At 44.9% G+C, this 26,772-nt stretch overlaps 2 long non-coding RNA genes and 2 pseudogenes across 3 annotated transcripts; 3 read left to right on the forward strand and 1 right to left on the reverse strand.

The window, feature by feature from the left end:
- The first annotated feature begins 238 nt into the window (after positions 1-238).
- Positions 239-3,976, forward strand: LOC120687752 (annotated as a pseudogene).
- A 1,087-nt stretch (positions 3,977-5,063) lies between these two features.
- Positions 5,064-7,767, reverse strand: LOC120687754. The gene is made up of 2 exons (XR_005680827.1): positions 7,624-7,767; positions 5,064-5,468 (listed from the first exon to the last, which is right to left on the reverse strand). It is a non-coding gene; the product is annotated as an uncharacterized LOC120687754 (long non-coding RNA).
- Positions 7,106-8,975, forward strand: LOC120687753 (annotated as a pseudogene). The gene is made up of 4 exons (XR_005680826.1): positions 7,106-7,399; positions 7,645-7,894; positions 8,014-8,338; positions 8,477-8,975. The product of XR_005680826.1 is annotated as a 2-oxoglutarate-dependent dioxygenase 11-like (transcript).
- A 1,859-nt stretch (positions 8,976-10,834) lies between these two features.
- On the forward strand, positions 10,835-26,212 carry LOC120691942. Its single transcript, XR_005682423.1, has 3 exons — positions 10,835-12,615; positions 12,698-12,739; positions 25,784-26,212. It is a non-coding gene; the product is annotated as an uncharacterized LOC120691942 (long non-coding RNA).
- The last annotated feature ends 560 nt before the right edge of the window (positions 26,213-26,772 follow it).

A 26,772-nucleotide genomic window follows, 5' to 3' on the forward strand; every position in this document is an offset into this window, starting at 1 on the left:
CAAGTATCAATGAAATGTGCTACGGTACCAAAACCCAAACTTTTTCACAACTAAACACACCCTGGTCTTTCTTATATTTGTACGGTAGAATTCGTATCATTTGACAACTGATTGTTACTTGGTCTTTAATGGAGTTGTTATTTAACTTGTGAGACAAGTTGGTTCCGGCCCCACCAGTTACCGAGACATCCGATGCAAAATTAGTAATTTGGGGCTTGATCTTGTGATATGTTTGCAAAATCCTTCGAAATGGTTCTCTTTGGTCTAACAAAAATATCTTCTTCCTGCCGCCCTCGCGATGGCGACCGGACCGCCCTCCGCTTTCCCTTGGGCTTCCTCACTAATCACGCGGGCTTGGATCAATCGAAGGCTCCCCCACCCCAATGCCGCGACCTCATCTGCGGCTTCCCCCGGCGGTTCCGCATCTGATCTAAGGTGCGTTCGATACTTTTTTTTTTGAAGTAAAAGGTGCGTTCGATACTTCGTTTGCGTTTTGACCGCCGCATGCGCCGTGGGAGCTTCACGTGATCACGTCACTGCGATTGCTGAGCGGCTGCTAGCCTGCTACGCGGTCCTGCGGAATGCTTTAGTGGGGAAAAAAAGGTCTCTATCAGAAACTCACCATCGGATTGGAACCTGGGTCTGAAGATTACAATCTTCATTTAATAATCTGTACAGGTCGATTTTTCATCGATGGGGCAGAACCATTCTGCAAGTTTCCTAGCATACTATGCAACTAAACATGATTTTCTTTCTCTCTGTTTTTTTTTCTGCAAACCTTGTGCTCTCTGCAAATGGTGCAAAGACGAAGACGATGTGTTCCTCAAGCATTTGTTATGGGTATGCCCCATCATCCTAAAAAGTCTTCGCTTGAAAGTGATGTGTAGATATTTAACTTTGTTACAAATTATTGATTGAGTATGCAGACTTATCTTGTAGCTTCATTTGGGGTTAGACCGAAGCCATCGCTACTTGTCATAATGTCATGCTAGCTGCCAGTATTGATTATTTCCACGTCCTTCATGTGAATTGTCTACTATGTTGCCCGGATACGCGGATACGGATATCGGTACGCGATACGGGGATACTCCGATACGACATTTTTCCAAAAACAAGGATGCGGGGATACGCCAATATATATATAAAATAAAAATAAATAAAAGTTTCAGGAACTAGAATGTGAGAAAATAGAAGTTCCAGGGACTATAATGCGTCATAAACTCATATATTCATATGTTCTATAATTATTAGAAAAGGGAAGGGGCAAAGGAAAAAAGAACCAACCTTATCTTAGCTGTTTGTCTGTTCCAAGAATGGATGTCGGTCGTCTTCTTCCCCAACCTCCGGCACTCTCTCTCTCTCTTTCTCTGTGTAGCGGCCAACTCCGGCGGCCGCGGCTCCTCTCCCTCTCCGGAGGCCGCGGCTCATCCTCTCCCTCTCTAGCGGCCGCACGGGCCGCGCGAGCTTGCTGCGGGCCTGCGGCTGCGCGAGTGGGGATGAGAGGGTGGCATAGCTGAACGGAGGACCTTTATACGAAGTGATTGAGTGGTGTTATTAGGGTTTGAAGGTATCGGACAGGTATCCACAGGTATCCCACGAGTATCCGATTTATTTTTATTATTTGAAAATACCTAAATAGTCCGATACTTATGGGATACGTATCCGGGAGTATCCGTGGAGTACGGGTATCCGATACGGTATCCGATACCGGTATGTGAGTTTTGCGAAGTATCCGCGTATCATAGATTGTCTATTGTATCCTCAGTAGGTATGTAGTCTGCCACTTCCTCAAAAAGAAAAAGAAGGGTAAGTCTGCCAAACTTGATGTCAACTGTTCTCTTAAAGTCATTGAACTAGTTGCATCAGGGAAAGTTTGTCGCTTCAAGGAAATCAAGGGAGGATGGCTGAAATCTTTGACAAAATGAAAGTGGAGTTCGTCGACCAAGATGAGAGTGTGCAGGTTATTGCAGATAACATCTGCGAAACCGGTGAGGTTCCTGAAAGGTATGTCAGGTCTGAGATTAAGGCTGATCCTGTCATCGTCAATGCGGAGGGTTATATAATCTACCGGTTATAGATATGTCAAGATTGCTCAACCCCGAGTTTTCTGAAGAGGAGACTGCTAAGCTTGGATCTGCCTGTGAGCATTGGGGGGATTCTTCCAGGTTTGTGTTCTTGCATATGCAATTATGCATACCCACAAATTTTATCTCACTGTCTATCTGTCTTTCTGTACCACATCATTGTATTTTATCTATCCCTATGATGATTATACATTCAAACTTTTTTTTTTGCTTCAAATACACTTGAGAAGTAAAGGGAGATCCATTATTTCCTCTGTCACACCACCGCTTACATTAATCACAGCAAACTGACGAGATTAGTGTGAGATACACAGCTTGTGAACCATGGGTTAGATGGAGGGTTACTGCAGCAAATTAAGGTCGACATCACAGAGTTCTTCAGCCTTCCACTGGAAGACAAGCTGGCAGTGGCAATTCCACCAAATGGCATACAAGGGTTTGGCCACCACTTTGTTTTCTCCAAGGAACAGAAGCTGGATTGGGTAGATATGTTGTTCCTTGCCACACGGCCTGTTGAGGAAAGGAGTCTGGCCTTCTGGCCTACAAAGCCTTCCACATTAAGGTGAATTTATCTTTCACCATCCAGTTACTGCCATTTTTAAAGAAAATTTCAACTTTCATGTCCGAAAAAATCAGATGCTAGGTTTATTCATCCAGTCCAGTTTATATTATGCAAAAATAGATAACAAGTTACAACACATGCCAGGAGCTAGAGTCTGCTTCTGTAACACAACATGGAAGGTCTCTCTCCAAGGCTTCTTAATGTTTTCATATTTGTTGCTGATGTTTGCTCATTCTAGGGATACATTGGATAAGTACTCACTGGAGCTGGCAAATGTGTCTGCGCAATTGTTCAAGTTTATGGCCAACAACCTTGGGGTTAACCAGGAGGCACTCCTTGGTATTTTCAAGGGTCTGCCTCAGAGCATGAGGATCAACTATTACCCTCCCTGCAGTCAAGCCAACAAGGTTTTAGGTCTTTCACCGCATACGGATGGTGTTGGCATGACATTCCTCCTCCAAGTAAATGATGTAGAAGGACTACAAATCAGGAAGGATGACAAATGGTTTTCTGTGAAGGCCATACCTGGAGCTCTTGTCGTCAACATAGGGGATGCTCTTGAGGTATTTTAAGTAACACTTTTCCATGTGCTCTAGGGCAAGTATAAGATAATGCTTTAGCATCTATTAACATTATCTTTGTTTCAAGAAAGCGCAGAATAGCTGTGTATCTTTATATTAAGAAGAAAATATGAGTTTACAATGTGGGCCAATCTGGGCGCACAGACACATGTTTATTGTTACACGATCATATTTATATTATACACTAAACATCTATTAACATTCTGTATCTCCCACAGATCCTCACCAATGGCCAGTACAAGAGTATTGAGCACAGGGCAGTAATAAACCCTGTCAAGGAAAGGATTACAATTGCGACATTCCTTAGCGTCAACCTTGGCTGCACGATTGGCCCATTTCAGGAGCTGCTGAAGACAGGCGAGGCACGCTACAAGGTTTTAGATAGTGTTGAGTTCACCAAGGGCTACTTTGCTGCAAAGCTGGAAGGCAGAAGGTACTTGAAGAGCTTGAAGCTAGGCATATGAGAGTATTCTGTTTTTTTTAATCTTTCTGTTGGTGACTGCGTAATGAGTAATTGATATTGAGTTCATTTTCTGATGTGGTTTTTAGCACAGATGTGAAATGATGCATCTGTTAGTGAGTGGCTATAGTTGATAGTGCCTTCATTCTTTTGTCTAATGTATGTTGCTTTCAAAATTTATGTGATAAGTAATCCACCAGCGTTGTAATTTTGCTGTTGTGTGCCGTACTACCTGAACAATATGTTCAAGTATATTTTTAAGGGCTTATAATTGAATATTTGGTGCACATTCTATATCTTGTACATACTATGCAGAAAAGTATGGCCCTTTAAAGCGAAAATTGCATAAAGAATTGCATCCAGTTATCAAATGCCTCTTGCAACGATTTCTAAATTACTTATGTTACCTTTGCATTTTAAAGAACTCTGTCTAGTGAATTTACAATCCACATGGATAGTCAAATATGCAAAAGATCTGAAAATAACAGCCACTGATACGGGGAGTCCACAAGGCAGTGGTATTTTGTTTTGATTTATGTTTGAAGGAACAAATAATTGAGGAACATTGATCAGACCACAAAAAACAGAATGCGCAAGTCAGAGGCTAATCATTAGTTCAGTTGAATGGACTGATCTAAACAGTTATTAACAGTAATGCCGCACTACGACGTGATGTAATTTGCAAACAATCATGTGTTACCTATCCTTCCTTTTTTCTCTCTCTTTCACCTTCCACCACTACTCATTATTTTTCTATTACGCGTTTTCGTCTTTTTATGTCAGCATCATCAAAGTCAACAGAAAAGGACTGCTTTAGCAGGTTGAACTTTGTATTTGTAGCACATCTATATTCCAGCAGGCAGCAGCATCTCTATCTTCTGAGAAACTGCTAGTGGCGAACAACTACCCTGGAACTGTGCAAGCTTGGAATACCAATGGCAGCAAGAACCATTGAATCTCTCCCTGGGCCTAATGTGCAGGCACTTGCGGAAACTTGCAACGGCCAACGGGTTTAATGACAAGATACCTGAAAGATACATCATGATAGAGGCTAGGTCTGAGGAGGTGATCACCGGCTATGGTAGTACTTCGGCAATTCCGATTATCGATCTCAACAAGTTACATGACTCACTGTCATCGGAGGAGTGCGTGAAGTTGGTATCTACCTGTCAAAACTGGGGCTTCTTTCAGGTACACAAAAGCAAAAAATTCTTGATATTTCAAGCTTTGGATGAGTAGGCAAATAGATAAAAATAGGTGAAAGATGTGCCACTCCCAGTGAATGATACTGTGGGACCATCTGTAACTATGAAATGTGGGTCCAATAGCAAAATAGCAAAGACCAATGTTTGCAGTCCTATTTTTGCAAATCTCTCTTGGTTGCACAGTACAGATAATAGATTTATTTTCTTGCACATAACATCCGATCCATCGATTTGTTCATTTATCCAGCATATTATTCTGAATTTTGAAAAGTGTGTAGCTGAACGTTCATGGAACAAATTGCAGCTCACCAACCATGGAGTTCCAGATGAAGTGTCTGAGAACCTGATGAATGACATAGCTGAGTTCTTCAGGCAGCCGCTTGAAGCCAAGAAGGCTTACTCACGGCTACCAAACAGCATTGAAGGCTATGGACAGGCCTTTGTTGTGTCTGATAACCAGAAACTAGACTGGTGTGACAGATTTTTCCTTCATGTTCGTCCAGTTGAGTCAAGGGAGCGTTTCTGGCCTACAAACCCTGCGTCCTTCAGGTTATCTTCCAAAAATAATCCAATCACCTGAAAACCGTGAATTTACCCCATGAGAAGTGTTACTGTTTCATAATCTCAGTATCTCTGGAACTTAGGCACTCTGTAGATGTATGCCTAGTATGTTTGGGAGCTGGCTCAATAGAATTCCTAAAGAATATAAGCCACTAGTACTTCTGGGCGCGGCAGCCTTGTGTTGGTCTGTTTGGCTATGCAGAAATGATGTGGTCTTCGATAACAAAAAATCTTCTTTTTTGCAGGTTATTTACTCAACTACGCGCTGGCTCCGTACGTGGGCTATTCTTCAGAAGCATACTTTACGGCACAAGCTTGTAGCGGCATCTCGTTTCTTGGAACAGGCGGCCAAAGATTTTTTTGCCCAGGCACATGGGTGGCGGTCTAGTCTTAGGATTGACAGTCATTAGTGTCGAAGGCTCTTTGTCAAACTCTTTTAGGCTATGTGTCGGTTAGGCAGAGGTCGGGAAAATTTCAAGACGATGTATCACTTTGATGTATTGTGCTTGAAATCAATAAAATTTCCCTTAAAAAAAATTCCTCGGAGGTAGCAAAGCTATCATGTCGCTTGCTGGAGTTCATGGCCAAGGGCATAGGCGCTGAGCCAGCATCGCTGCTAGGAATGTCTGAAGGTCAGCCTCAGGGCATGAGGATGAACTAATACCCTCCATGCTGGCAAGCTGATCAGGTGTTAGGGCTGTCACCACACAGCGACGCATGTGGCCTGACACTATTATTACAGAAGAAAGATGTGCAGGGCCTGCAAGTCAAGAGGGATGGCAAGTGGTTTGCTGTGGACGCTTTGGATGGCGCAATCATTGTTAATGTTGGCGACATACTTGAGGTGGTAACTAAAAACTAATGTTATTTGTAAGATTATTGTATACATTATGTTGTGAAATCTCTAAATAACAGATCGAATGTTCATATATGTTGGAGTAGATTTTTTGTCATCTCATCTGAGATGGTTAGAAATGTTCAGTTGTTATCTTTGGCTGCACAGCATGCTCTACTTGCCATACTATTGGATGAACTGCTTCTGTAATCTTCTGTACTGATGCACTACATCAGGATACTTAGATATGACTCCACTGAATTTTTTACTGTTTTACCATATTCATGTGATTTTCTATGATTTAACAACCGAAAATAGATTTATAAATGCCTAAAAATTATTTTACTAGTGGGAAAAATACCAAAAGTTCACAAAAATTTCCTTTGTGTTATCATTTTCTTTGTTAGAAATCTAAATTGATGCATCTGAATATAATTAGAGTACAGATCTAACTGTAGGTGACGAAAGGACCAAGAAACTAAACGAAACTTATTTTGGGGCCAAATAGCGAAATTCAAGAGAAAAGGAGCTAAAAAACTAAGCACAACTTTTTTTAGGGCCAAGAAAATGATTCTCTCATAAGTTAACCTTTCACAACCGTATATGTCTGCCAGCCACAAGCCCTACTGCTATGAATTAACCTTTCGCCCCGTCTCTGAATTTTAATTGTGAGAATAATTCAATGAGAAGCTATATATGTGATTCTCTCCACTTTAACACTCCTAGGATTCTGTACCACTTGCTTATTAATTTTCTTAGCCGTCATTGTCACTCCCAGATATTTTGTGGGCTAACCGGCTAAGTACAAGTGCTATAAAAAAGGAGCTCCTCAAGGTACTCAAGCGATAAGGTACCAATGGCTCACGCAGAAGCTGGAGGATCTCTACCAGTGCCAAATGTGCAGGCAATTGCACAAAATTACAACATTTCAGAGGAGCAGATTCCCGAAAGGTACATCAGGTTGGAAGAAACTGCCGAGGAGGTCATCGGTGGTGATGACATCTCCTCTGCAATTCCAATTATAGATCTCAACAAGTTGCTGGATCCGCAGTCATCCAGAAAGGAGCGTGCCAAGCTTGGATCTGCCTGTAGGCAGTGGGGTTTCTTTCAGGTATATAATAAAGCTAGATCTTCATGTTTTATAACGCAGTACAGTTAAATGCACTTCCATGTATGTTCCTGTATAACAAACATCGGAACCAAGTTGCTAAGATGCAACTACTATGTGGCTCGGTTTTGTTTCAGAAAAGATTGATGTCAATGGCTACAAATTAGATGTGCTACAGAGTTAATTTAACTCACGTATTACATTTTCGAACAAGCAAGAAAACTTACTGTTGGCGTGAAAAACCGCAGCTCGTCAACCATGGTGTATCAGAGATGAGGTGATTTGCAACTTCAGGAATGACATGACTGAATTCTTCAAGCAGCCACTGGAAGCAAAGAAGGTGTACTCGATGGAACCGGGCAATCTTGAAGGGTATGGCCAGCACTTTGTTGTTTCTGAGAACCAGAAACTGGACTGGGCAGACATGTTCTACATCATGCTCCGTCCAAGCGATTCTAGGAACCTGAGGTTCTGGCCTAGCAACCCTCCATCTTTCAGGTCCGCCTGTGCCTGGACTCACATACATGTTCAGTTATGTGCCATGAATCTTTATTATATCTACCACTTCATCCTGATATGTAACCACCCTTCCATGGTAAACACTTGAATCTTGACAGGGACTCCATAGAAATGTACTCCTTTGAGGCTGCAAAGCTTGTGTCTTGCTTGCTGCGGTTTGTTGCCATGGACATGGGTGTTGAGCCGGAGTCTCTCCTTCAGAGATTCGGAGGTCAGCCTCAAAGCATGCGGATGACCTACTACCCGCCGTGCAAGCAGGCTGAAAAGGCGGTCGGACTGTCGCCGCACACTGATGCTACCGGCCTGACGCTGCTGCTCCAGGCGAATGGCGTGCAGGGGCTGCAGATCCGGAAGGATGGCAAGTGGGTCGCTATAAACGCCCTGGATGGTGCGTTCATCGTCAATGTCGGAGACATACTTGAGGTAAGGATGCCTGCCGAGCTAGTAAAAAACATTTTGTGTGAGCACTGAATCACTAATGCAATGCTGTCTACAGTGTTCCATTGATGCTAACGTACTAGTGATTAGCTCTTTTAATCGTGATTTTTAACCAACCTGCAGATTCTAAGCAATGGAAGATACAAAAGCATTGAGCACAGGGCCGTGGTGCACCCAACCATGGAGCGCATGTCGGCGGCAGTGTTCCACCAGCCGTGCAAGGATGCTACAGTCGGCCCTCTGCCGGAGCTTGTGAAGAGGGACGGTGAGGCGCTGTATGGCTTAATTGGTTACATGGATTTTATCGCACGCTTCTTCGCGGCAAAGCTTGATGGGAGGGATCACCTGGAGAGCTTGAAGAGCTGATGGTTGCCTGTGAAGCAAATGGAGATGAATAATGCTTGGTGCTTGATCGTGTACTGAAGTTTCTTTCCTGCGTGAAGTATTTTTTTTCCGGTGTTTGTTTTTTGCTTCGTGCTATCTGCTTGCAGTTGCAGTTTGATTGATCTATTTGTAATTTGTATCATATCCCCCAAACTTATTCTGGTATGAGCGTTGCCACGTTGGGTTTTATCTTGCATGTAAAAGATCGTGTCAATGCCAATTTCTCTTGGTGGCGTCACACTGTATCCACATAAAAAAGGAACTTGTTGCTTTTCGAACGTACGAAGCAATTGACTTTGATGGGTTATAGTAATTATTTTCACCAAGTGGATATCACAATTGCCACACCATCAGTAACCTAATACAAACTGCTGCAACTTGCACCTGCCATTGGTTTTCAGATCTCAACTTGCAACGGCCTACGAGTCTACGAGTACAACTTATTCTGGTATGAACGTTGCCACGTTGGGTTTTATCTTGCATGTAAAAGATCGTGTCAATGCCAATTTCTTGGCGGCGTCACACTGTATCCAGATAAAAAAGGAACTTGTTGCTTTTCGAACGTACGAAGCAATTGACTTTGATGGGTTATAGTAATTATTTTCACCAAGTGGATATCACAATTGCCACACCATCAGTAACCTAATACAAACTGCTGCAACTTGCACCTGCCATTGTTTTTCAGATCTCAACTTGCAACGGCCTACGAGTCTACGAGTACATCACTACTTTTTTTTAAGAAGAGTACATCACTACATTCTGAATAGGACCCACCATGAGCTTCGTCACTTCAGCTATACTTAGATAGTAGTACATGTTAGAACATAGAAATCAATAGACCGAGACAGTCGTATGTGCTAGAAATCGATAACGATAGGCAGATAAAACAAAGTACATCAATATCACAAGAAAAGGAAGTGCCGATTTTTATGTGTAATTTTGACGAACATAGTGGCGCGTGGTACAGTTGAAAGTTGAAGCGGTGCCACACTTTCACCATCGCCTACCTAATGGACTGATGTAAGGAACATTTTTTTTTTCTAATGCATCATTTGACTGGGCTCAAATGTTGCAGACACCTATCACTGGTATTGGAGTTTAGTAGTTGGTGACTTGGTGGGGATGAGGGTTGACTCCTAGATAAATTTAAGAAGTAAATTAGACTTGCCTCCATTTAAAAGGAACTCTCTTCTCAAAAAAAAAAGAGGGACTCCTCCGACATCAGATCTTGCATTATTGTGAAAAAAGGCAAATCAGTGTATTTCACTCCTAACGAGACTACGTGTTTTTTTCTTTAAACATAACACAAATCCCTCAGACATGCACACGTATCACCTCTATAAACATATATTTTCATGAAATTGGTGAAACCACCCCGTATCAATGGACACATCATATATCACTAAAAAAATAGCAGAAAATACGAGTACCAGTGCAACTTGAATACTACCAAAAAGCAACCTTGATCAAGAGTGATATCACAGTGAACTCCGTCCATTATAGCCTTGCGTAAAATAACTGACGCATGCCTATCTATTATATATCAAAATATTTAGCCGGTTAATATTCAGCAAACCCGAAAATTATATAAGTCTGAAAAGGACGGATTAGATTGATCTCGTTCCCTCGGTCGTCCTGACTTAGGCTCTATTTGGATCCAAGTACTTCTTTTAGATACAGGAAAAATTACGGCCTTGAACATTCACATTGGCTACAGACAATAGTTACCAGAGTTCTTAGACTCTGAACCTCAAACAAGGATCTAAAAACACAAGAAAAAACTCTAAAACAAAGGAAGAAATCAAGAATACTAAGCTTCAATCCTTTTCTTCGTCCACATTTCATCCTTGCAAAATCTTTACGCATGCAGCGCCAAATCATCACATATCTCATTTTCTTAGAAACCCGATATCAGATCCGTCCACATTTCTTCTCCAAGAAGATGTTTCGAGAAGAAAACGACATCAAAGACATTGTCGCCGCCTCATTCAGCAAGCCAAAGTTGGATTTTCACCAAGAGATCCACCAATATTTGCAGACCCCACCACGACAACGCCTCACCGGGAAATGACGCCTGAAGCGCTGCCGAATGCCTATGTTGACATAGACAAAAAGTCTAGGTAGGCTTTCCTCCGGAATGCCTGCCGGCGGTACCACCGCCCCATGAGTGATCCGCAATCGGAGCCGAGGGATCGAGCCTCCAGCAAAGAGCCAAAGTTACCCATCAACGTCCAGGCTCCATGGATCCAGCCTCACTAGTCGGGGATACGGTGGTCCGCAGCACCGGCACGGGAAGGGGGATGGCGGCGAGAAATCATGACGAGGGCATGTCGGCCAACAGCCCACAAGGCGCATGTCCTCACCACCGCGGGCGCCGCCCCCTACCCTAGGGACGCCGGATCCAGCAGCCACCACAAACCCGGTGCCCTAAGCCATAGCTGCCGCACCACCTCCTCCGGCACCGGTCTCCCCCTTGTGGGCAGCCGTGTCCGACCGTGCTAGGCACCGCCCAGCTGCGTCCAGCCGCGCCAGGACTGGATCGAGCTGGGGCCTCACTACATCCGGCCGTTGGGGGAGCGGATCCGGCCGCCGGCCGCCTGCCACCGCCGAAGCCACCATCCAAGTGCTAATAGGTAAAAATGCTAAACTTTAGCACTAGTGTATCCAAACATGAGTGCTAATATGATGAGTTAAAGTTTAGCCACGACTTAAATATTTTAGTAAAAATGTGAGTGCTAAGAGGTGCTGAAGCTTACTCAATCAACTTTAGCCCCTGCTGTTTGCATGCCTCCCGCCTGCTCGCTTTTTGCAATTAGCCGTAACCTCTCACATGGGACATGACGGGCACACATATCAGGCTCCCGCTTCCCGTCAGTCCTTTGGAGCAAAAGTATGCATCAAAATTGAGGCACGAAATCATTTGGCACCTTTAAGAAAAATTATTTAGCAATCCACCCAGACCGTACCATTCATATTCGAATCGGGTAAGAATCCTGCAAATTCCTAACCCTAACCCCCAACTCCAATAGCTTTAAAATAAAAGTCCAAATTGAGGGTGCACCTAATACTAGCTAAGCTTCCCGTCGCCTACTTGCGCCTATTCCCTCGGTTCCAAATTATAATTTGTTTAACTTTTTTTACCATAAATTTGACGAGTCATCTTATTTAAAAATAAAATTTGTGCAAAATATTTTTTTACTTGCTTTATTATTACAAGTTCTTCAAAAATAGTTTAAATTTGTAATTTTTTTACAATGTTTGGGGGAAAAATGGATGGCTCACGTCGCTCGATCCGACGGCTGATAGGTAGAGAGGTACCTAAAAGAGAGGTACCTATCATGGACCAGGTGCATGCTAAATTGTGGGCCAGTATGCGCCAGGTATCTCCTTTTCATGTGGACCCCTCGCGAAAAAGAATATGACGGGTAATTGCCATTCCGGGATTAATTTTTTGTATCAGGGGTAAAATCATCAATCCATAATGATTGGAATAATGTTTAATTAGTATATTTTGATTGAATGTTTGGTTTAATATAGTTTGAGCCCACTAAGGTTGATCCCTAGGTCGGCCCTAGGGTTCATGGCGGACTTAGGGTTCCTGGGTTAGCGATGGGGGCGCGCTCCGGCGACGGAGGGGAGGGAGAGAGGCTACGGCCATGGCGTCATCAAGCTCGCGCTCGTCACGGTGGTCCACATCGTCGTCTAGAGGAAGAAGAGGTTGGGAGAAGGAGAGGTTCACGGCGTCGGTGTCGGACCGAGTAGGCCCGTATGACTACTCTCCGGTGGTGAAGTGTCTCTGCAATAGGAAGGCGCCTTGCTGGACATCATGGAGCGACGACAACCCTGGCCGGAGGTACTACAGATGCCCTTCAGGATTGGTAAGCCTTCCTTTAGATTTTACCCTTGTTTTTAGTCTGATCTGCGATTGATTTTCTAATTTGCTGTGCAATTTGAGTGTAGAAGCCCGGGGATTGCGGCTATTATGCGTGGATTGATCGTCAGGTGTAAGCATCTAGGCTCTCAAGGTATGTTTCGGTGATTAATGACAACCATTATTGTGACTAATGAGTTTGTGCAGATTAATAGATCATTATCGCTCATTTGGTCATATGTCAAAAGAGGCCCCTCAATTTCGTTATTCAAAAAGGCGATCTCGGTATTCAACTCATATATATATCAAGACTAAGGATCTTTCTAGTCCTAAGTGTCGTAAGGTTGAGAAGGACACTTAGGTTAGTATATGTTTTATAGTTTTGTAGTGATCGCACTATTAAGAGGGGTTAAGGTCAAGTAACTTGAGCATGGACATGGTCATTTGAAAATGGATGCACACTATGGTCAGTCAGGTTTCTCGAAGTTCAAATAAGTGGTTTTCAACTTATATCTCAAGAATATTTGGATTTCACTCAAGACTCAAATCAGAAAAGGCAAAATCAGAAAAAGTTTATACACCTGTTTAACCGACGCTTACACTTTTCTATACGTCGGTTAAATGCAGTCAGCAGAGTCTGGACAGGTTCTATACACCGGTTAAACCGATGTTGTTTGAATTAACGTCGGTGCATTAGTCCAGAGTTGGTTTTTCCAGGGCATTTCAAGTTCAATACATAGGTTAAACCGACGCTGTTTGAAATGAGACGTCGGTGCAATTGACCAGTGAGATGGTTTCTTCAGGGATTTCAGAAGTTGTACTCACCGGTTAAACCGACGATGGATTTGAGTTAACGTCGGTGCAGTTGTCCAAAGACTTGGTTTCTCAGTTGATCAGTGGACAACTACACTCACCGGTTAAACCGATGATACGTCGGTTAATCTGCCCGAGTTGTAACAGCTAGTTTTCAGAATGGGCAGTTTACTTTCATCGGTTAAACCGACGCTGGCTATTGGAGGATCATCGGATTAACCGGCGCTACGCAGTTTTCTGGCAGCTTTTCTCCAACGGCTCTATTCGTGTGAGCTGCCTATATATACCCCTCCAATGGGTCATTTTGCACTCTCTTGACACCAGGCTACATTCATACACTATACTCTTGTTGAGAGCCACCTTGAGCTTCACCATTCACATATTTGTTCATTCAATCAATCAAGAAGCAAGACTAAGGACTTGAGTAGAGAGAAGTTTGTGTGCATCCGTTCTTGGTGATCGGTTCTTGCTCAAGTGAAGACCCTAGGTTGTTACTCTTGGTGATTGGCAGTACCTAGGCGATTTTGGTGATTGAAGGTGTTTCTTCTGGAGCTTGCCAACGATTGTGGGAGCCCCGAAGAAGGTTGTACGTGACTTGAGCTCCACCACGCCGGGATGGTGAACGGAGACTCTTAGTGAGCGCCCTTGTCTCGGTGACTTGGGAGGTGACAAGACTCTTAGTGAGTGTCACAATGTGGATTAGGGGTGTGTGCCAACACATCGACACCACGGGAAAAAATCCGATTGTCTCTTGCCCACTCTTTACTTTCAAGCACTTACATTCATGCAATTGTCCATGTGCTTGACCTTAGAGATCATAGCTTAGCTCTACCTTGCTTAGTTTCTTATCTAGTTGTTTCTTCGTAAGCTTGTGTAGTTTGCTTAGCTAGCCGGTTGGTGAATTGAGTCTTACTAGTATTGCATAGGTTAAGGTTGCTTTACTTTGTTTTAGAAATTTGAAAAAGGCCCAATTCACCCCCCTCTTGGTCCATCGATCCTTACAATTGGTATCAGAGCCTCGTTGCTCATTTGGATCATTAGGCTTCACCGCCTAGAGCTGTGGCCAAGATGGGAGGTTCGCCACCTCACTTCGAGGGCAAGAACTTTGCCTATTGGAAAGTTCGTATGGCCGCATACCTTGATGCGATTGCCCCCGAAGTGTGGTTGGCAACAAAGACCGGGTTCACCGAAACTCCCACCTCGGAGCAATTAAAATGGAATGCTAAGGCTAGAAATGCAATTTTCGAAGCCATTAGTGAGGAAGTCTTTGCTAGAGTAAATGGCATGGACTTAGCAAGTGATATATGGAAAGAGCTAATTGAAATTCATGAAGGCTCCACAAAAGTCCGTGAACAAAAATATCACTTGTTTAGAGCTAAGTATGATTCCTTTAAGATGCTAGCTCACAAAAATTGCAATGATATGTATTCTCGCTTGAATGTCATTGTCAAGGACATTAATGCTCTTGAAGTTTCTAAAATTGACAGTGGCTCCATCAACCGCAAGATTCTCATGCTCCTTCCGAAGCCCAAGAATAACATCATCAATGTTATGCTTCAAAAGGAGAATCTTGATACAGTGGAAGTGGGAGAGCTTGTGGGCGAAATTCGCGCTCATGAAATGGGTATCCTTGGTATGTCCAAAGAGCCAACTACAAGCAAGTCAATTGCTCTCAAAACCAAGGCAAACAAGCCCCGCAAGCTCAAGATGATCAAGTAAGAATCAAACTCAAGCAATGAAAAAGAAGATCATCATGAAAGCTCATCCGATGATGAAGAAGATGGAGAACTTGCTCTCATGATGAGAAAGTTCACACGCTTGAGTGACAAGATCAACAAGAAGGGTTACAACTTTGACCCTAAAAGAAGAATGTTTCGGCCAAGGGAAGATATCAAGAACAAAACTTGCTAGAATTGTGGAGAAAAATGTCACATCTCTCCAAATTGCCCCAAGCCGGACAAGAGAAAGAAGGACAACAAGAGCAAGCATCGCCATGATTTAAGCGATGATGATGAAGATGAAAAAAAGAACAAAAACAAGAAACATGGGAAGAAGAAGAGCCATGACAAGAAGACCAAGCTCTTCCCAAAGAAAAAGGGCAACACCAAGAGGAGCTTCTTGGTAGAAAAACAAGAGTGGGTGACCGATGTCTCATCAAGCGAAGAGTCAAGTGATGAGGAAGAAGATATCATCACCATCGCCCTCACCAATGAAGAATCATCGCTACCTCCACCTCCCATGTGCCTCATGGCAAAAGGTAAAACAAAAGTATGTGAGAAGGATAGTGATAGTGATAATAATAGTGATGATGAGCTTGACCCTTTTGAGTTTACTAACTTTATTAATGAGTATACATCCATTATCAAGAGGGAAAAGAGCAAAGTCAAGATTCTTGAGAGCACTCATGCCAAGTTAGAGCTTGCCCACTCCGACTTGCTTGGCAAGTACAATGACTTGCTCAAAAAGCACAATGAGTCACTTGTACTTGCTAAGCAAGTTGAAGAGAGACACAAAAAGCTTAAACAAGAGCATAGGGAGTTGTCTCACAAATATCAAGAACTTGAATTTGCCTATGAAGCAATTGACCCAAGTCTTGAGAACTTTGTCAATGAAACTATTGAAAATGTCAATGCTTCTACTTCATGTGATGACCTACTCATTAATGCAAATGCCACTAATATTGTGCCCGAGCTTGCTCCTTCTAGGGAAAAGGAATTGATGGATCAAGTGGCAAGCCTCAAGAGTAGTGTGGAGAAGCTCTCAAGAGGAGAATACATCTACAAGGAAATTCTCTTCAACAATGCTCGTGACTATGGCAAGAGAGGTCTTGGTTCATTCCCGGAGCCAAATCAAGGCACTACTCCTTCTCCGGAGATCAAGACTAGCTTCATCAAGGAAGTTGGTTCATATTGCCAAGTCACCGGGCACCACACTAGGGAGTGCACCTTACCATCACGCCCTCTTCCCACTTTACCTAAGAATTACTCATCAATGTTTCAAAATAACTATTTTCTCTTGAGTAAAGTGAAGGGCAAGGTGAAGGCCAAATTCATTGGCAAAATTGCTAAGGAGTCAAAGAAGAAGCTCCCCAATCAACTTTGGGTCCCAAAAGCTCTTGTCACACATGTGCAAGGCCCAAAGCTTGTTTGGGTTCCTATAACTCAAAAGTGAATTCTCATGTGTGTAGGTGAACTACAAAGCCGGTGGAAAACATTGGGTGCTTGATAGCGGTTGCTCTCAACACATGACCAGCAATGATAGCATGTTCACCTCTCTTGAAGACCCCGGCGATCATGAACATGTCACCTATGGTGATAACTTAAGGGGGAAAATCTTAGGTTTGGGTAGAATAGCTATTTCTAAAGATTTATCTATCTCTAATGTCTTGTTTGTAGAAGTACTTAGTTTTAATCTTATTTCTATTGCTCAATTATGTGATCTTGGACTAACGTGTACCTTTGACAAGAATGGTGTTGTAGTAACTCTTGAAGAGGACAAGTCATTGGTATTCATGGGGTTTAGGCATGGCAACATTTACTTGGTGGATTTCTCTTCAAAGCAAACAAGCTCCATGACATGTCTGTTCACCAAGTCGTCTCTTGGGTGGCTTTGGCATAGAAGAATTGCTCATATTGGCATGAGCAACCTTAAGAAAGCCCACAAGAGAGGGATGATCACCGGCTTGAAGGATGTCACATTTGACAAGAACAAGCTATGTAAAGCATGTCAAGCCGGGAAACAAGTTGCAACACATCATCCCATCAAGACGATGTTGTCTACCTCCAAGCCACTCGAACTACTACACATGGATCTCTTTGGTCCAACTACATACAAGAGCATTGGTGGTAATCTCTATTGCCTAGTAATCATTGATGATTTTTTACATTATACTTGGGTCATGTTTCTAGGCGATAAGGGTGAAACTCCGGAAATCTTCAAGACATTTGGAAGAAGAGCTCAAAGGGAGTATAACTCCCCAATTGTGAAGATCCGGAGTGACAACGGCATCGAGTTCAAAAATATGAAGATTGAAGAATGGTGCGATGAAGAGGGCATCAAGCATGAATTCTCTGCCACCTACACGCCTCAACAAAATGGAGTGGTGGAAAGAAAGAACAAGGCACTCATCACTCTAGCAAGAGCAATGTTAGATGATTATGGCACGTCCGAGAAGTTGTGGAAGCAATCAACACGGCGTGTCATGCATCCAACCGAGTGTATCCCCACCGACTCCTCAAGAAAACTCCATATGAGCTCATCACCGGGAAGAAACCAAATATATCATACTTTCGAGTCTTTGGTTGCAAAATGCTTCATCTATAAGAAGAAAAGGCTCGGTAAGTTTGAGAGTAGATGTGATGAAGGTTTCTTTCTTGGTTATGCATCAAACTCCAAAGCATATAGAGTATTCAATCAAACCTCCGGGTTAGTTGAAGAAACATGTGATGTGGAGTTTGATGAATCTAATGGCTCCCAAGAGGAGGTTGTTGGCTATGACAATGTAGGTGATGAGGAGATTGATGAAGCTTTGAAGAAGATGTCCATTGGGGATATCAAGCTGGAAGAGGTGCATGAAGGCAATGATCAAGGGGGAGGACCTTCCTCATCTACACCAAGCACCTCCACGGCACCCCAAGTGGATGAAGATCAAGAAAAAGATGATCCACAACCTCAAGAAGATATGCCAACGCCAACACCCCAAGTCCAAGAACAAGAAGAGCAAAATGTTCCACCACAAGCACAAGTCACCCATGATCCACCCCAACAAGCATCCACGCAAGTACCTCTAGTGAAGCATGGTCGCATCTCCAAGGATCATCCAATTGGTCAAATCATTGGTAGTCCTTCCAAGGGAGTAAGAACTCGCTCTAAGCATGCTTCATTTTGCGAATATTACTCGTTTGTTTCTTGTATTGAACCCACTAGCATAGAGGAAGCACTTGAGGACTCGGATTGGGTGATTGCCATGCAAGAAGAATTGAACAACTTCACCCGCAATGAAGTTTGGGTCCTCGAAGCTCCTCCAAAAGACAAGAACATCATCGACACTAAGTGGGTCTTTCAGAACAACCAAGATGAACATGGGGTGGTGATACGCAACAAAGCAAGACTTGTGGCAAAAGGGTTTTCTCAAGTCGAAGGTTTGGATTTTGGTGAAACCTTTGCTCCGGTCGCAAGACTTGAAGCTATTCGTATCCTTCTTGCTTACTCTTCACATCACAATATCAAGTTATATCAAATGGATGTGAAAAATGCATTCTTAAATGGCGTAATTAACGAACTTGTTTATGTTGAGCAACCTCCCGGGTTTGAAGATCCGAGAAATCCTAACCATGTTTATAGGTTGCACAAGGCACTCTATGGGCTCAAACAAGCTCCAAGGGCTTGGTATGAGAGGCTTCGTGACTTCATAATCATGCAAGGCTTCAAGATTGGGAGGGTGGACACCACATTGTTCACAAAAGACGTCAACGGGGATCTTTTCATTTGTCAAATTTATGTTGAGGATATTATCTTTGGCTCAACTAATGATTCACTAAGCCATGAGTTTGCTACCATGATGTCTAGGGAATTCGAGATGTCCATGATTGGCGAATTGACCTTCTTCCTTGGTTTTCAAGTCAAACAATGAAAGGAAGGGACATTCATCCATCAAGAAAAGTATGCTAAAGATATCTTGAAGAAGTTCAAGATGGATGAGTGCAAGCCAATCAAGACACCCATGGCAACCAATGGGCATCTCGACTTGGATGTGGACGGTAAACCGGTTGATCAATCCCTCTATCATTCTATGATAGGGTCTTTGCTTTACCTTACCGCATCTAGGCCCGATATAATGTTTAGTGTGTGCTTGTGTGCCCGCTTTCAAGCAAACCCAAAGGAATCACACCTCTCGGCTGTGAATAGGATCCTTCGGTATCTCAAACACACCCCTAGCATAGGCTTGTGGTACCCCAAAGGCGCTAGCTTAGATCTCTTGGGATACTCGGATTTGGATTTTGCCGGAAGCCGGGTGGATCGCAAGAGTACCTCCGGGGGTTGCCACTTGCTTAGGCGTTCTCTAGTTTCTTGGTCGAGTAAGAAGCAAAATTCCGTGGCTTTGTCCACCGCGGAAGCGGAATATATAGCGGCCGGTGCATGTTGTGCCCAAATCCTATATATGAAGCAAACCCTTTTGGACTTTGGTGTGAAACTAGATAGGATCCCACTCCTTTGTGACAATGAAAGTGCCGTAAAAATTGCCAAAAATCCAGTTTAACACTCTCGCACAAAGCACATTGATATTCGCCATCACTTCTTGCGTGATCACGAAGCTAAAGGAGACATATCTCTTCAAGGTGTGAGATCCGAGGAGCAATTGGCGGATATTTTCACAAAACCTTTAGACGGGAGTACTTTTGTTAGGCTAAGGAATGAGCTTAATGTGCTAGATGCGGCAAACGTCATGTAAGTTGCCATGTCATATAGATAAATGCATACATATAGGACACTTGTCTAACCATGGTAAGATAGTGATGAGCAAGGGTTTAGCTAGAGGTGGTGGTCCACTTGTTTTCCTCTAGGCTTGTAGAAAGACTCATCATGAAGAAGCTTCCCGTGGGTTCAAACTTGACAAGTAGATCTTAATTTCTTGTTATGCATTTCTTGTCATATAGATGTGCACTTCATGTTTACTCGTCTTTCGCATGTGGTTGTAGCTTGCACCATCATTGAATGCGTAAGGGTCACAAAGGAGATCACTTGATGAAATTGAGACTTGTTTCATATACATGATCTTAATTCATGAAAAGTGAAAAGAGCAAAGTGTTAGGTGCGTTATTGCCTAGTGAGTCATGTCATGATGAATTTGAAGCTCTCTATCTTCAATATTCCTATGACAAGGCTCATACATTTTATTTGGCGCTTTGTCTCGCTTTGCGGCTTTTTCCTTGTGTTTGAAAAGAAAATTATTTAAGCTAGTGTGCTATCCTATTTATTTTGAGGGGTAAAGTCGCCTATGCAAGTCAATTAACTTGAGTTTATTTGAATTGTATAAGTTCATTGGACTTAGCATAGAAGAGTGAGCTGAGAGAAGGGTTTTCGGGTTCACCGGTTAAACCGACGTTTAATGGATTTATACCCATCGGTTTAACCGGCGTTACTAAGTTTCTGTCTTAGCTTAGTCAAACCAGGCGTTCAACTGGCGTATACAAAAGTCACAGCATCGGATCAACCGGTGAACGTAACTCAGATCTGACCCAGCAATCAACCGGTGTTAGCAGCGTTCAACCGACGAGTTCAAAATGCATTACGTCGGATCAACCGGCGCTCAGATGATTTTTTGCTGGAGTCTCGGGTGAACTGCACCGATGCAATCAACCTAAGCTCAAAACCTAGGCATCGGTTTAACCGGCGTTAAAGAAAAATGCGGGGCCCACTTATCATATATGTGTCTTGTTCGTTTCGCCGTCCTTTCTTCCTCTCTGTTTCGCCCGACTCAAGCCACCGCTGCTCACCCACGATCCCGCGCCGCCTCTCGCCAACGCAGTCGCCGCCACTCCTGCGCTCGCCTGCACGCCGCCGTCGCCGACCCACGTGCAGCCTGCGCCATCGCCGCTCGCACTCCGCCCGCACGCGCTCGCACCGCTCCACTCCAGCGCCGCCCGTGCACCACCGCCGCCAACGCCGCCAGCACTGCCCACGCCGCCCGTGCGCCACCACCACCGAGCGCCTCGGCACCGCATCACTGCCACGTGCTCAGCGCCATCCACGCAGCATCACCCCGACGCCGCAGCCGCAGCCGCAGTGCCTTCTCACCAAGCGCTCGCTAAGTGTTCGACAAATTGCTTGACCGAGATGGGCCACGAGAAGAGAAAGGGGAAGGAGGTCGTGGTCGAGAAGTCGGTCCGCAAGCGGACCCGCGCAGAGAGAGAGGCCGAGATTGCCGAGTTGGTGGCCAAGGCCGCCGAGGAGTAGGCGTCAGGCCGTGCTCTCCCTTTCGCGATCAGGGAGCAGCCAGCCAGGGGCAGGGGCAGAGGCCGAGGGATGGGGAGAGTCAGAGGAGCCAGGGCCACCAGAGCCACAACTGAGGCAGCAGCAGGGTCAGATCACTCAGATACAGCTGCAGAGTCAGATGCAGATTCAGAGGCAGAGCAGTCTGAGCAGTCTCAGGGACAGAGCACTCAAGGGTCACCGACTCCACAACGGTCTGGCCGCACTCGGCAGGCGTCCCCAGCAGGAGACTCTTCGCCAGCGACCGAGCGTCGCACTAGACCGAGGACGCGAGGAGGTCACCAGCCACAGGAGCCTCGCAGGTCCGCAGCAGCAGCAGCCGCCCGTAGAGCCGAGGCCCTAGAGTCCGAGCGCGCAGTGTTCCGTGTGGACACTATTGTGCGTCTGGAGCCAGGTGTGCTGCTCCAGAATTTGACCAATGCCAATGCGGCGAAGGTCAAGAGGCTCAGGTGGAGTGTTGGGGAGGAGGACTGGTTCCCCGTGACCCGTGACAGCAGGGTCGACCGTAGGTTCTGGACGGTCCTTCAGGCCAGTTTCTACGAGACCTACCAAAGGCGGGGGCACAGGATCTTTCCGCACAGGGTGCTTGACTGGGTGTCACTGAGGACAGCCGCAGGGGGAGCAGACGTCAGAGAGCACTTCGCTCACTTCAGAGGCCTGCCCAGGTTACTTCAGATAGAGCAGAACAGATATATCGAGGACTGGGTCAGAGTTTTCTATGCCACAGCCTGGATAGCTCCCGAGCGTAGAGCCGTACACTTTGTTTTTGGAGGCCAGGTTTTTGCTCTGTCGAGGACAACGATTACAGGGATACTTGGAGTTGATTTGGTTGATATCTCCCTGCATGAGATGGTATATGGAGACGCAGATCCACCGCGCAGAGCTATGATTGGCGGAATTGCACCTTCTCACGAGGCGATCTCTCAGTGCTTCCGCCAGCCGTTTCCAGCATCGTATGCCAGAGTCCCCAGCCTGCTGACCCAGAGGCGTACGCAGTTCACATGGCCCTCCGGAGGACTCTGTTACCGAGGAGTGGCTACCCAGAGGGGTTTACAGGTTTGTAGCAGCTACTACTTCTACACATCCTCACTCACGAGCCATTTGATATAGTTGACTTCATTTTGGCTGAGATCAAGGATGTGATCACTGACGGGATGGGGGTCGTGAGGCAGTTCCCCTATACACACTGGATTAGCTATATTTGTTCGATGATTGTACCAGCAGAGTCACCTGTCAGCAGTGTGTACCGTCAGGACGAGGCTCCTCGGTTCCCAGTTTACCGTCCGACAGCTCCCCAGGACCGGAGGAGAGGCAGAGAGAGCTGCCATGGCACAGTTGTCACCTGAGGCACAGGCCCGAGTGGCTCAGGAGGATGAGGCACTGCTAGCTGCCGAGGCATAGCTTCCCGGAGGAGATGATGAGATACACTGGTCTGAGCTTGAGTCAGACTCCTCCGAGGATGCCGAGTACTTTCCTGCAGCACCCGCCAGTCATGACCACGAGGCAGGAGGGTCCCGAGGGCCAGCTCCAGAGTCACCCGCTGCTGCTACAGTCATAGAGACCCAGGTGACTCAGCCGTCCGAGCTTACCTCTCTCCTACAGCAGCTTGTCACTCAGCAGAGAGAGGATCAGATAGCACAGGAGGAGGCCAGGAGAGCCCATGAGGCTCAGCTTGCAGCAATACAGAGGGAGGCCGCCCGAGAGCGTGCTGCAGCAGAGGAGCGTTTTGTCGGGCTCATCGACCGAGTATCACAGAGGACATACGCTCAGTTCCAGCAGATGTAGCAGGGGATGATGGCAATGTTCGGGTTGATTACACAGCTTTACACTCACACCGGACTCGCCCCACAGCAGCCAGGACAGCCAGGCCTTTAGGGTGTTGGAGCACCTCAGCTTGCAGTCACTCTAGCTCCAGCTCCCACTGCAGCTCTAGCTACTACAGCGACACCGGAGACCACGTTCTCGATGTCTGCACTCCTTGGGTCTGCCGGTCGTCCGCTCTTCTCACCACTGCCAGCGACTTCACTCTTCCAGGACTCTCCGTCGGCAGTTCAGTCAGTCGCCCTCCCCGTCGTACCACAAACACTACCTTCAGGGGGAGGAGGAGAGGGTTCTTTACTTCAGCAGTCGACACAGCCGGCAGCTTCAGCACTTACTACTTCAGATGTTGACACATCTTCTGCTGAGCCGGTTACCACTTCTACGGACCCTCTTCCAGGCAGTGCCAGTACGAGAGCCTCGACGACAGCTACACCCCCAGTCAGTTCAGATCTAGCAGGCAGTTCTGACCAGCAGCTTCCGTCTGTCACCGAGGGTTCACCGTCCGACGACGACGACGATGATGACGACCCGGACCGCTTCCTTGCCGTACCACGACAGCCAGATCAGTAGCTCGCCTTTTTGGTGCTTTGATGCCAAAGGGGGAGAGAGTCAGGGGGAGGGTAGAGATAGAGAGAGCTCGTAGTTATCAGGACTTTGATATTTTATCTCATTTGATGTTAATTCATGGATATGTACATTTATCGCTTGAGTATGCTGTGGTTTGAGACATATCTATGGATTTCATTTGAGCCGTTGAGCTCTTTGGTCCTTTTTCGAGTTTGCTTGTGTTTATCCTGTTTTATCTTTCTCGCTCTCTCGTTATTTATGTTTGTGTTTTCATCAATCACCAAAAAGGGGAGATTGTAAGCATCTAGGCCCTCAAGGTATGTTTCGGTGATTAATGACAACTATTATTGTGACTAATGAGTTTGTGCAGATTAATAGATCATTATCGCTCATTTGGTCATATGTCAGAAGAGGCCCCTCAATTTCGTTATTCAAAAAGGCGATCTCGGTATTCAACTCATATATATATCAAGACTAAGGATCTTTCTAGTCCTAAGTGTCGTAAGGTTGAGAAGGACACTTAGGTTAGTATATGTTTTATAGTTTTGTAGTGATCGCACTATTAAAAGGGGTTAAGGTCAAGTAACTTGAGCATGGACATGGTCATTTGAAAATGGATGCACACTATGGTCACTCAGGTTTCTAGAAGTTCAAATAAGTGGTTTTCAACTTATATCTCAAGAATATTTGGATTTCACTCAAGACTCAAATCAGAAAAGGCAAAATCAGAAAAAGTCTATACACCGGTTTAACCGACGCTTACACTTTTCTATACATCGGTTAAATGCAGTCAGCAGAGTCTGGATAGGTTCTATACACCGGTTAAACCGATGTTGTTTGAATTAACGTTGGTGCATTAGTCCAGAGTTGGTTTTTCCAGGGCATTTCAAGTTCAATACACCAGTTAAACCGACGCTGTTTGAAATGAGACGTCGGTGCAATTGACCAGTGAGATGGTTTCTTCAGGGATTTCAGAAGTTGTACGCACCGGTTAAACCAACGATGGATTTGAGTTAATGTCGGTGCAGTTGTTTAGAGACTTGGTTTCTCAGTTGATCAGTGGACAACTACACTCACCGGTTAAACCGATGATACGTCGGTTAATCTGCCCGAGTTGTAACGGCTAGTTTTCAAAATGGGCAGTTTACTTTCATCGGTTAAACCGACGCTGGCTATTGGAGGATCGTCGGATTAACCGGCGCTACGCAGTTTTCTGACAGCTTTTCTCCAACGGCTCTATTCGTGTGAGCTGCCTATATATACCCCTCCAATGGGTCATTTTGCACTCTCTTGACACCAGGCTACATTCATACACTATACTCTTGTTGAGAGCCACCTTGAGCTTCACCATTCACATATTTGTTCATTCAATCAATCAAGAAGCAAGACTAAGGACTTGAGTAGAGAGAAGCTTGTGTGCATCCGTTCTTGGTGATCGGTTCTTGCTCAAGTGAAGACCCTAGCTTGTTACTCTTGGTGATTGGCAGCACCTAGGCGATCTTGGTGATTGAAGGTGTTTCTTTCGGAGCTTGCCAACGATTGTGGGAGCCCGAAGAAGGTTGTACGTGGCTTGAGCTCCACCACGCCGGGATGGTGAACGGAGACTCTTAGTGAGCGCCCTCGTCTCGGTGACTTGGGAGGTGACAAGACTCTTAGTGAGTGTCACAACGTGGATTAGGGGTGTGTGCCAACACATCGACACCACGGGAAAAAATCCGGTTGTCTCTTGCCCACTCTTTACTTTCAAGCACTTACATTCATGCAATTGTCCATATGCTTGACCTTAGAGATCATAGCTTAGCTCTACCTTGCTTAGTTTCTTATCTAGTTGTTTCTTCGTAAGCTTGTGTAGTTTGCTTAGCTAGCCGGTTGATGAATTGAGCCTTACTAGTATTGCATAGGTTAAGGTTACTTTACTTTGTTTTAGAAATTTGAAAAAGACCCAATTCACCCCCCTCTTGGTCCATCGATCCTTACATCAGGCCACCGAGTATGAGCGGATTCTGTTGTGTGATCTTCGTGATGCTGTTTGGTAGTTGAAGAAGGGGAAAGCAGAGGAGCAGCAGCGGGTTCAGAGGGTTCAGGTGGAAAATGGAGATCTAAGGCAGTTGATAGTGCAACTAGAAATGGAGAAGGATGATTTGAAAAAGAAGATGGTAGAAAAGGAGCAGCTGGAGATCAAGGAGAATAGAAACTTCAGTTGCTTTCGTAGTTGCATTGTAGTTTTTGCTTTGTTAGGACTGTTGTTTGAACTGAAGTACTCAATGATGTGACTTGTTCTGTTAGAGCATGAGCTTTTGTGGCTACCTTTGTGTTACTGCCTAATCTTTCGATCTTTTGATGTAAATGTTGGCTCGGCTTGCATCCTATTTCAATGCAAAAGGAACTCGTTTTCCAAATGCAGTGGAAAATGCGAATGGATGGCAGTTAAACAATATCAGTTCACTAACATAAACCTGAGTCCGTAAGACTAACATCAGTTCGTAGAATTAAAAATGTACAGTATAAGGTATCATCATGCTATTCTCATCAAGCAAACTTCTTCCTAGAATTAGTGGTGACATGCATGTAAAGCATGACAGCTTTCGCCGGTAAGACCGTTAATCCCAACGGATAGATCCACCGGTCCGTCCTGTGTGTATAGTCCCGTGTACATATCGTAGCCCGACCGGTTTCCTCACCGGCATGACCGGTGAGTGCATAAAACTCAACGGAACTGCCCATAGCGTTGCTCCCATGTTTATACCGCTGTCCGCCTCCATCAATCGCAACTAGAAAAGTAAAAAGATGAATTGAACAAGAAGATTGAGGAAAAAGAAGCAGCTAGAGTTGAAGGAGAAGAGCAACCTCATCTGGTTTAGTAGATGCATTGTAGTTTCTTCTTTGTTAGTACCGTACTCCACAATGCGAAATGTTCTGTTAGAGCATGATCTTTTGTGGGTACGTTTGTGTTAGTGCCCAATCTAAAAGG

Source organism: Panicum virgatum, chromosome 9N (genome assembly GCF_016808335.1).
Source record: "Panicum virgatum strain AP13 chromosome 9N, P.virgatum_v5, whole genome shotgun sequence".
Lineage (NCBI taxonomy): Eukaryota > Viridiplantae > Streptophyta > Magnoliopsida > Poales > Poaceae > Panicum > Panicum virgatum.